We start from the raw sequence: 12,500 nt of genomic DNA, 5'->3' as shown, positions 1-12,500 counted from the left end.
AACAGGATTAATCGTATTCGTTTAAACATTCTCTCTGTTTAACGCGTTAATTATTATTATATAAATGTAAAAATAATATAAAACTTTCTTCATATCTGATCGGAATTCTTCTTTACTTCTTTTTATTTTTTTTTTCTTTTTATAGTTATTCAATCCCAAAAAAAAAAAAGAAAAAATAAAAAAAGCAATATCCTCACCCAAGGGATCTTTTCAAATGGCTTACCGTATAGCGAATGTGAGAAAAAGAAAAAGAAAGAAAAAAGAAAAAATGAAAATGACGAGCGAACGGAAAATTTCTTGTTAAATCGATCTGAGACTCTATTTCCCGTTGAAAATCTTCTCAAATAAGAGGAGTCTCTATTACGATGATATCACATTAATACGAATAATGTTGAATTGAATCGATAAATAAATAAGAAATTTATACATTACATTTATTTATGCGAATCAATTCAATATATGATATTTTATTAAAAGTAAAAGAAAGAAAAAAAATGTTTTGTTCGATACGGGCATAATCGTATTTTAAAAATCAACTTTTATTATTTTTAAATTATTTTTAACTAAAAACAAAAAAATATATATATATATATATCAATACTTATCGATGAGCCAGCCGACTTATCATCAATCGAATAATTAAACAAGTTATTTCTCTCTCTCTCTCTCTCTCTCTCTCTCTCTCTCTCTCATATTGGAATGCAAAAAATATTGAGAAATCTTAAACAAAAAAAAAAAAAAAAAAAAAAAAAAAAAAAAAAAAAAAGAAAAAAGAAAAAAAAGGAAAGGAATGAACGATCCGATATGCTTGAGTCAGCAAAAAGATCGAAGATGAGTTAAGATCCCCCAGGAGAGCTGACATTTTTCATCTAGTGGAATCTGTTGAAACTTTGACGGCTTCTCTTATTTTCCCTCGTCAATATTTCTCTCTCTCTCTCACTCTCTCTTTCTCTCCCTTACTTTTTATTTTTTCTTTCTCAAAAAAAAAAAAAAAAAAAAAAAAAAGATAAATAAATACAAGAAAAAAAAGAAGAAAATAAGAAGTAGAAACAAAATAAAATAAAGTAAAATAGAATAAAAAAAGAAAAAAGAAAATAGAGAAAAAGAGAGAGAGAGAGAGAGAGAGAGAGAGAGAGAGAGTAAAGAAAGGAAACGAAGAAAAAAAAGGTGTGCGGGCAGGAGGAGGAGGAGTCAGCAGGAGAATTTTGAGAGAAACTTTTAGTATGTCCGGCTGTGGGTTTCGAACAAAAGCGTAAGGCAACGAAAATATATATATATATATATATATATATATATATATATATATAAACATATATATATACACATATATATATATATATATATATATATATATATATATATATATATATCTAATGGAATAGATGGACGTTGGCACACCGCCGCAGGGATCGATGTTGTTTCACAGGCTAAGAAAACAGAATCCAGTATGTTCCCTTTCCTCCTTCCCTCTTACCCCCTCTGCTCTTCAACCATCAGCGAGAAAGTTCTTTGAATTTTATCCTTGGAATTTTATTCGAAAGATTATATATAGAAATAAAGTCTGACGTTCTCCGACTACATTGAGAATGAATTATAAGGGATGATATAAAAAAGGCTTCAAGATCCCAGTGGGATCATTTGTTTTTTTTTTTCTTTTTTTTTTTTTTTAACACACTTAGGGGGTTAGTTACGATTTTGATGGTTTCTTTAACGTTTAACCCTTCTAGTCGTGCACGTACAAGACAGATGTAGGAGAAGGAGGACACCCCCACGGAGCAATTTTCAGCTCAAATGAAACAATTTGCGCGTCGCACGGTTTACATGGAATTATTTTCTTCTTTTTTTCTTTTTTTTTTTTTGCTCCTTCTTTTTTTCTTAATCTTTTTATAATGACAAAATTGGAAATTCATTTTCAAATCTACCGATTATTATTATTATTATTATTATCATTATTATTATTTCGGAAGCTTCGAAGAATATGCAATATTTTTTGATTATTTTTATTTGAAAGTCAAAATCATTCTGTCATATACAATCATATTATATACGATCAGTATCGATATTACGTATCGATAAACAACAAATTAGAAAATTATTATAAATTTATGATAAAATTATAGAAAAAAAAAAAAAAAAAAAAGAAAAGAAAAAAAAAAGAAAAAAAAAACAAAACAGAGACAAGAAATTATATTTATACTCGTTGTCGACAATGTGACTCGTGACAGAAAAGTTGCACCCTTTCCTATCTCCTCCCTGTCTGTTTTGACGTAACATATCCTTTATCGTTCTTTCGAGAGACGATTGTCATAAAAATAAAGATAAAGATAAGGATAAAAATAAAAATAAAGATAAAGATAAAGATACTACGAAAAAGAAGAAGAAGAAAAAAGAAGAAAAAAGAAGAAAAAAGAAACGTAAATAAATAAAAAAAAAAAAAAAAAAGAAGAAAAAAGAAACGTAAATAAATAAAAAAAAAAAAAAAAAAAAGAAAAAAGAAAAAAGAAAGAAAAGATCGAGAGAAAAAAAGAGTTTCGTTTGGGGATCAAAAAATTCTCAAACTCTCAAAGGGTACCGGAAAGATTAGCGTTGTAAATAACTGTGACTGTGGTAGGAGCATTACGATCGATATCTCGATCGATGATGTCCCAGGTGGTACATTTTCGTGCCTATCGGAAAGCAATGAATCTTGGCATAGTGCTTTGGACCAGCCAGAACAATGTGCCATTGGTTGGCATGCGTGAAAACGTGCCACGCGACGAAAAAGGTTTGTCCGCTATAAAGAAGAAACGATATCGATGTCCAAAAGAAGAGATAGAGGGTATAGATAGGACGTGGTGGGATAGGGGGTGGTATTGGGAGCTAGGAATCGAGAGGTATTGGAGGGGATATGGGAGGAGCGGAGCGGGAAACGGGGGAATTCGAAAGGGGCGGAAAAAGGTATGAAGGGTAAAGACACATCAATTTTATTTTATCTTACCACAAGAAAAGGTTATCGGGTAGCGTCATCAACCCACAAACTCTTCTTACGAAAGTATTCTTTCGTTCATGTTCGAGATATCGCGAAATCTTAAACTTTTAGTTGAACTTTAGAATGACGATTATGGTCATCGCGAAAATTACTATAGAGTTTTCAAGGGTATATTACTAGTTCGAGCTGGTTAGTTTTTAAAGTAACTTTTTATAACTCCAGTGACACCCGACTTTTTTCTCTCTCTCTCTCTCTGTTTTTTTTTTTTTTTTTTTTTTTTAATCGTGCATGTCTCTTCCTATTCGTCTTTTTTTTTTCTAATACATTTTTTGTTGTTTCGTTTTCTTTTTAATTATTTTTTCTTTTTCAATTTTTTTTCCCCCTATACGCTGATTGGCAACTATATAGTGATCTAGTTTCATAACTCTTTGTGGATGAAACTTGTAGGAAAATTTATTGTCATATATTTTACATAAGACTTTTTTTTTTTTTCATCTTTCTTACTCTTACTAGCATACATAGTTTTAGTTTAAGATGAATTTGTTTGTCTCTTTCTTTCTTTCTTTTCTACCTTTTTTATTATTATTATTATTGTTATTATTATTATTATTGTTATTATTATTATTATTATTAAAGTTGATATAAAAGTATCTATAATCAGCTAAATCCTTCCACTGTCTTTTCTTCCTTTTTTTTTTTTTTTTTTTTTATACGAAGATACAAGAGAATTCATTATATAACTTTATACATTATACTCCACCCTTATTAAAAAAGTATACATTTGGTCTTTAAAATTTTCCTTCTTTTTTTTTTTTTTTTTTGGTTTTGTCTTTAATATCTCCTTTAATAAAGTCGATGTAAATCGATGTAATCGCCTAATAACGTCTTTCAAAACTTTAAAACTTTCTCTAAATAAAAAATAAAGAAGAATTCGTTATCGATAGCTGTTAGATTAAACTTTACTCATATAAAAAAAGAAATACCTATTATGCTTTCGTTTTTGAAAAAAAAAAGAATATCAGAGAAGTATTTAAAAAAAAAAAAAAAAAAAAAACAACAAAGAAAATAAAAAGTTCACATAATCAAACCGCAAATTGTTAGTAATTAACGCGATTAAAATATTTTTTTCTTTCGTTAATACCCTTAAATTACGTCTATCTAACGCAAACATAGAGGATACATGAAAGCAGGAAAAAAAAGAAACCAAAACCAAAAAGAAAAACAAAAAGACCTATGTAATAATTTAACGAACGTTGAATTTGGAAATTTAGATGTCACTGCATTGACGTCATTTAACATGCATAGAATTTTTCAATAGGAATCAGATGAAGAAAAAGAGAGATATTTAGAGGTACACACACGTGTTACTGTTACATTCGCATTCTTTTTCACGTTACATTTCGTCGAATTCGATTGCAAAAAAAAAATTTTAAGTATAAATAATACGAATTTTTTCTTTTTTTATTTTATTGTATTATAGAAAAATACGAACTTTAACCGGTGAATACTATTAACCATTAAACTAACCGGCTTGTACTTACGACCGAATTCAACTGTTGAAAAATACGAATGGATTTCTTTTGGTTAGAGAAGAGAATGAAAACAAGCCGTAAACTATTCTCCTCCTTCAACTACTCCTCCTCCACCTTAACCTCCTCCTCGTCATTCATATAAATTTTTCTTCTTTCAAGTCAGATCTTTTCCAATGCATTTTCCTTTTCTTTCCATTTTCATTACTCGCGATATAACTTTTACTTTTTAATTATTTCTTACTTTTCATTAATTTCCCCCCCCCCTCTCTCTCTCTCTCATTCTCTCTATCTCTCTCGAATCTTATGACTTTTATTAAAGTTTTAATCCACTATAAAGCCTTGTAACTTTGAAATCACATGCTTAAGTGTATGCGTATATATATATATGTATATATATCTTTATTTTTTTTTAAATCCTATTTTTGAAATCTTATTTCAAGGTGGAAATATTGGCGCATTTTTTTATTCAATTATTTATTTATTTATTTATTTTTTATTTAGTGAAAAGTCTCTAAATTATTCCAAGATCAATTTTGTTTCTTTAAATTTAAGGATTTTTACATGTAAATATATTCCATAAATAAATCTATATCTTCTTACAATGTTATCGTATTCTAGGATAAATGGGAATTGGGAATTGGACGACAAAAAGGGAGGGAATGAAGGGGAATAAGGATAAGGGAAAACAAATAACTTTCGTCCGAAATTTTTTTATTCATTTTGAGCTCGAAAAAAATATAACGTTTATAGAGGATTAAGAAAAGCAATCTAAATAAAAAAGCTTCGGTTCGTTGACTTCGTGACAATGTTGTAGTATTTCATCGATGTGATATCTTTGTAAAAAGATATCTTTGGTGACATTGATAGATCAATCTAGAGATCAATCAGAAATGTCGTTCATCATTCCTACTTTGTTGAGATATATAGAGGATAGACTTTCTCGGATATATATCAGGTAACATGATCGCAAAATTTGTTGTAATAAACGGGGGATCGATTAGATCAATCTGTTGATCGAGTACTCAAAACCAATTTTACACGAATCTATGTGCGATCTAACGTCTGTTGTATTTATTTCATTATATTTTGGAAATAAATAAATAAATAAAAAAAAAAAAAAAAAAAAAAAGAACAATTAAAACGGGCGTATTCATTGATATAATTTTTTTCAATGAAATTTTAATCACATTGAGAAATTTCAATCACTTTATTTTTAATCTTCACAAAGTACAATACGAAAGAAATTAAAAAAAAAAAAAAATCATTTTAAAAAACTTCGATCTTTAGTATTAAACAAAAAAAAAAAAAGAAAGAAAAAACAATATTATCAATGAAAAAAAAAAAAATATTTAAAAATATATTGATCCTATTGGTAAACTTTAACGCGTTCAACATTTTTTCGATATTTTATTTATTCGCGATTGAACTTGAATTTTTTTCTTATTCTCTTATCTCAGACAAATGATTTAAATGAAATGTCCGAACATTAGTGTTCGTAGAATGAAACAAAAAAAAAAAAAAAAAAAAAGGAAACGATATAAAATATTGAAATATACTAATATTTTAAGAAGCAATTAATATTCGTATCGTGAACGTCGATAGATTCGTCATATAAGGTACAGAATGATAATTCTACGAAAAGGGAAGTTAGGAAAGTACGTGTTGAGAATGAATACGTAAGAAATGAAATAGTAAAAGCGACTATACGAGATACTTATTTTCTGATGAAAATTTCGATTCCGATTATCGAAAAAAGCAACCTTTTGTTTGGAACAGGCTGTCGAACAATGAAACATTCGTATCGACAGGATAATTGTACAAGGACGAAAATCGAAAAGTTTCCAAACGATTTAAAAAATCAATTACATTTTTTTTTTTTTTTTTACTTCTTGAGACTTTACGAAACGACTGTTTCTTTTCCTTTATTTATTCCTTCGATTTATCAAACTATATAATAATTTAATCTTTAATAATGATCAAATTTTTAATAATATAATAATAATGTCATTATTATGTAACAATTTAATATAATAATTTTTTTTTTTTTACCACAAAATCTGAACCACAAAAAAAAAAGAAAAGAAAAGAAAAAGGAGAAAAGAGAAAGAAAAAGAAGAATTAATTCCCTCGATGGTTTCCAGGGGTAAGAAAAAAAAAAAAAAAAAAGGAAAAAAGAAGAGAGAGGGAAAGAAAAAAAAAAGAAAAGAACAAGAAAATAAAATTCGATTGATTCGTAAAAATCATCGACAAACTTTTGGGTCACTGTGTATAAACATCGAAGTAATAACAATGTCCCATATTCGATCGAACTTACTCTCATGCTATTTCTATTGTTCTGACAGAACGCGTTGCGACAGAAAAGTTTACGACATTCTCGGAAATGGAAACGATTCATTTCGTGAATTATTCAAAAAATCAATCTATCTGGAACAAACGTTGCTCAATCACAAAAGAGTATGGGGAATGTAGGAGAAATGGAAGGGGAAGAAAAACGGGGAGGGTTGTTTCTCATGATCCATATATATGTATTCCCATAGGATACAATTTGTCGATATACAAAATTCGTGAAACTGAAACTCCGACTTCCAAAAGAAATAATCTATGTGATTTTTATGCGTTGTGGATGAGAAATAATAATCCGATTTGCAAAAAAAAAAAAAAAAAAGAAAAAAAGAAAAAAAGAAAAGAAAAAGAGAAAAATAAATGAAAATAACAAAAAAAAAAAAGAAAAGAAAAGAAAAGAAATGAATAATTGATCCAAAATAACAAATCAAATACATCGGGTATCGTTATTCGTACGTAAAATGAACAGTTTGGATATTCATAATACGTAAAAACCGATTTCATTGAAGTAAAATCTTTTTTTTTTTTTTTTTTTTTTTTTTTTATTGACGAAGAAGAAAAAAAGAAAGGAAAAAACATAATTTTCCTTTTTTCTTTTTATTTCTTTCTCTCTCTTTTTTTTTTTTTTTTTTTTTTGGTCTCACTTATATAGGAATACGATCGGGTAAATATTGGATCCCGCGTTTGATTTCAAATATATGTGATTAACTCGATCAAAGCTCTCATTCGGTTTACGTGTCGTTTAAAGATAACGCATCAAAAATTGATCGAACGGAATATTGAAACGCGCGTGTACATAGGTTAAAATCAAATAACAGCATTTAAAAATTTCGTTCAAACATTCCAAGTATTTAATTTATTACGAGCTGTAAAAGAAGAGAGAAAAAGAAAACAGGAAAAAATTCAGGAAGAAAAACAAAAAAAAAAAAAAAAAAAAAAATAAATAAATTTGCAGAACGAATTTGTAGAACAGTTCTTTTTTTTTCTCTCTCTCTTTTTTCTTTTCTTTTTTTTTTTTTTTTTTTTTTTTTTTTAAGAATTTGTTAGCCAATCAAAAGTTAATCAAATATTGAGAGCTATCGGTATATATCGATGATATGTTCATTTTCTAATCACAAAATGTTCATATCGTTTTCTATTAATAAGTGCATTTCGTTGTTGCAACACGCTCGAATACGCTTCAATGCAACGAATGCAACAAGGACTAATTCCGATAACTCACAGACAAGTGTACATTTGAAATTCACACTTCATTAAATAATTTCACGCTCGTTACTCTTTTCTTATATATATATATATATATATATGTGTGTGTGTGTATGTGTGTGTGTATATACCTTTTTTCCATTCTTTTTTTCTTCTTTTCGTTTAAACGAATTTCTAAAAAGAGAAATTTTTCTTTTTATCGAATATCAATTCTTAATTAATAATTACACTCCTTTTTTTTTTTTTTCTTTGCCGTATCGAATTTTCAAAAGAATTTCTAATTAAAAATTTAACATTTACGTACAGTTAATAAAAATTTTTTCAAGATGCTTTTTTTTTTCTTTTCTTTTTTTCTTTTTTCGTTTCATTATTACGCATAAAAGTTAAAATCAAAATGATTAAAATCGATCGTTGTTTCAATTATAAACATGTAACATTTATCAATAGCCTTTCAATTTTCTCAAATTTATCTTGAATTTTGATTATTACCTAGTAATAGTAATAATAATAATAGTAGTAGTAGTAGTAGTAGTAGTAGTCTATCATTTATATAAGAGAACAACAACGTAAGTGAAGCATTAATGTTCGCGAAAGAAAATTTACGATCTACGTGAGGACGGTATCTTCCTTTTGCGTGTTCTACTTAAATAAGAGAATCGTATTATCGATGATAATGGAACATTAAAAAAAAAAAAAAAAAAAGAAAAGAAAATTCGAAATAAATTGATTCCTATAAAATTCGTTCCACAAAACGTTTTTTTCTTTCTTTTGTGAATATGAAAAAAAAAAAAAAAACAAAACAAAAAAAGAAATATTAATACTCTCATGAATGAAAATTTGTGATTTAAAAGAAAACATCTTGAATAAGATCTTACAAAAAAATGATCTTACGTAAAAGAAAAAAAAAAAAAAAAGAAAATAAATAAATAGATAAATAAATAAAAGGAAATATTGAAAATGTCAGAGGGAATCAATATTTTTTAATATTCAAAATTGATTTGAAAAATCGTTCTTACGTTTTTCTTTTCTCTTTCTTTCTTTTTCTTCTTCTTTTTTTCGTCAGAGAAAAAATAAATACGTGAAATTTAAATGAACATCGCACTGAATAAAAATCTAAACGAGTATTCGTGCTAATGAGGGAAAAAAGAAAAAAAGAAAAAAAAAAAATTTATGATCGATTTATTATTGTTTTATCGAACGATTGAATATTATAATGATTAAAGTAAATCGATTTTCTTTTTAACACTCAAAGGCGATTTATAATTCGTTCGATTTCTTTTAAAGGTATAAAAATACATTTAAATTTCACTAAATATAAAAATTTATCAATCAGAAATCCAAATCTATTTCTTGTAAATCCTTCTTTAAGAAGAGAATATCGTATTATCCATAATTGAAGATCGAAAATATCGATAAAAATCGATTTTTCCTAACATTCAAGATTGATTCGAAAAATGTCTAACTCTATTTCTCGATTAAAAAGAAGATTTAAGAGGATTTAGCGAGAAGAAAATTTATTATCAATCCAAAAGGGATTTCTTTCTTTATAAATCATTCTTAAATAAAAAGAATTATCTTATCAATAATTGAATATCGAAAAAACATTGAGAAAGATATCGATCTGTATTAATTTAAAAAATTCACATACTCTTTCTCATTCTCACGACCAAATAAACAAATATATCAAAGTTTTTTACTTAAGAAAATTTATAATCAATCGAAAAGTAATTTCTTCCTTATAAAACCTTCTTCAATCAAAATATGATTTTATCAACAATCAAATATCGTAAAACATTAAGACAAATAGAAAAATTCATCCTTTTCTTTTTCCGTTTTATTTTTTTTTTCTCTCCCTCGAGAAAAAGGGATAAATAAATTATAATTTCGCAAAAGAAAATCTATCCTGTAAAAATATACTGACATAAAAAGTTTACATGATTATAAAATTAAGAAAAAAAAAAAATATATATATATATATATTTAGAAATATATTTTTTAAATAAATTTTTTTATAAAAGAAATATTTTCTTTTAAGAATAATTTTTTTTTGTTTTAAGAAAAAAAAAATATAGTTAGAAAAATGATAATACAATATTTGGTAAGTATTTTCTTTTTTTTCTTTTTTTTTTTTTTTTTTTTGTTTAAAACATTTTAAATAAAAATTGATCGCAAAAAAGAAAAGAGAATAGAAAAAAAGAAAGAAAAGAACAAAACATAAATATTATTAATATTATATATTTATAACACTTAATATATAACTTAATATTATTATTATTATTATTTCTTTTTAAATAAGACAGATGGAATTGTCAACGAGATATTTCGATACTTCAAATTCAAAATAACCTTCTCTTTTTCCCCCCCCCCCTCTCTCTCTCTTTATTTTTCTTCGAAAAAAAAAAAAATAATAAAATAAAAAGAAAAAAGAAGAAAAAAAATAAAAAGAGACAAGTATGAAAAAGGGACAAATATGTAGATGAAATTTCGACGATCCTTTGATCGACTGATCGATCGTCAACGATCGAACGATCCGATTTTGATCGTATTTCCGGTACTGTCATGATATCTATGCCGTGTCATCGTTAAAGGAGTTATCGTAGAGTGGGAGAATATGGTGGTTGGTAGAAAGCGATGACGTTAGTATTGGAGCCAGTCAAGGGATGCTGTGGCAAAGAGCGAGGAAGCAAGGAAGCAAGCAAGCAAGCAAGCAAGTGAGAGAGAAAGAGAGAGAAAGAAAGAAAGAGAGAGAGAGAGAGAGCGTGCGTGAGAGAGAGAGAGAGAGAGAGAGAGAAAGGGCGGGACAGAGGGTGATGAGGGTGGAGGGCGGTGGACCAGGAGCAGGAGGGAGAGACTCGGCTTCGAATCAGGGGGTTGCTTTCAGAGGACTACGCAGTGCTCTCTCGTCTCGCGAGCCGAGAGAACGAGAGGACGAGAGAGGATCGTTGGTCGCGTCGAATTGCAACGCATCGCATCCTATACCATCGTATCGTATCGTATCGTATCGTATCGTATCGTATCGTATCGTATAGTATCGTATCGCGTCGTATCGTATCGTATCGCAGTTGAGAAGAGTCGGGCCATAAACTGACCTGCCGCGAAATCCTTTACGCTCTTGTTATCCCTTCGAAGAATTTAACCCTTAGAAATTCCCACCTCTCTTTTCACCCTCTTTGTTTTTCACCCTAGCTATATATATATATATATATATATGTATGTATATGTATATATATATACACGTCATCTATCACTAGCCCTTTTTACCCGCCAAAAACGTTTTACCCGGAAGTAAGCTGACCGTCTTCCTTCTTATTTGTCTTATCCTTCTCTCTCTCTCTCTCTCTCTCTCTTTTTCTTTTTTATCTGTATCTCTCTCTTTTTTCCTTCTTTTTTTCTTCTCTCTCTCTCTCTCTCTCTCTCTCTCTCTCTCTCTTTCTGTCTCCGTTTCTCTTCATCTCAAGTTCTATCTCCATTTGTTTTTCTCAACAACGACAACGACGACAACGTCTCTCTCTCGAGGTATACTCCTCTCCTATGACACACCCCCTCGAGTACTCTGAACGTGACGATCTCGAGGGATGAAGCCTCGACCGCTGATTAACACGTCTGGATTTAGAGATCGCTCGATGGGAATAAGTTAACGCTTACGGAAAGCCCACGGCGAGGTCTTTGAGGTATTTCTTTAATTTCAAAACAACATCTTTCTCTCGACTTTCTTTCGTCTTCATTTTCTTATTCCTTTTTCTTTTCTTCTTCTTCTTCTGCTTCTTACAATCCATTGGTCTATCATTTTTTCTCTTCAAAATCAATTGAGTTGAAGTTGATTTTCTATTTCTTCATTTAATTCCTTTTTATTTATTTTTCTTTAATATTATTCTTCTTTATCCTTTTCTTTTCATTTCATTTTATTTTATTTTATTTTATTTTATATATAAATATATATAGTTCCTTCGATCTTATTCGTGGTCTGTATTAGAATAATAAGAACGTTTGTATACACCTTCTATGGAGAAGGAGAAAGAGAAGTTGAAGGAGAAGTATATAACATATACAAAAATAAATAAAGTGTTTGTTCTCGCGATCCGTAATTTTACGCTCCATCAGTTCAAAACGTATTTATTTATACTTCGCCGACGGTCGTACTTTGAAAAAAGAGGAATAAGATTTTTCTCGATACTATGTGTTGATATCTTCTCTCTCTCTCTCTCTCTCTCTCTCTCTCTCTCTCTCTCTCTCTCTCTTTTTCGCTCGTTCTCTCTTCGAATCATCTGCGTTCACACGTTTAGTGAATTCGATCGGAATGCATAAAGATATCTTCCCGTCGACGAGATATATACGATCCCTCCTTTCTTTTTTCCTTTTTCTTTATTTTTTTTTTTTTCCTTCTTCTTTGAATTCACGGACTTGAATCTTTTAGATTACTTCTTTCCCGTTTGGGATTTGACCACTCATCC

At 28.6% G+C, this 12,500-nt stretch overlaps 2 protein-coding genes across 3 annotated transcripts in view; one reads left to right on the top strand and one right to left on the bottom strand.

Annotated features, from left to right (window-relative positions):
• The window catches only part of LOC124432071 (midasin), a 115,549-nt gene that overhangs the window by 32,200 nt on the left and 70,849 nt on the right, over positions 1-12,500 (bottom strand). The window lies entirely within an intron of this gene.
• The window catches only part of LOC124432075, a 59,933-nt gene continuing 57,923 nt past the window's right edge, over positions 10,491-12,500 (top strand). The window contains exon 1 of the mRNA XM_046980617.1: positions 10,491-11,720. The gene's annotated coding sequence lies outside the window, so the exon portion shown is untranslated. The remainder of the gene's footprint in view (positions 11,721-12,500) is intronic.

This window comes from Vespa crabro, chromosome 23 (assembly GCF_910589235.1).
Source record: "Vespa crabro chromosome 23, iyVesCrab1.2, whole genome shotgun sequence".
NCBI lineage: Eukaryota > Metazoa > Arthropoda > Insecta > Hymenoptera > Vespidae > Vespa > Vespa crabro.
The sequence above is the reverse complement of the archived record's forward strand: the minus strand, read 5'-3'. Positions and strand labels throughout refer to the sequence as shown.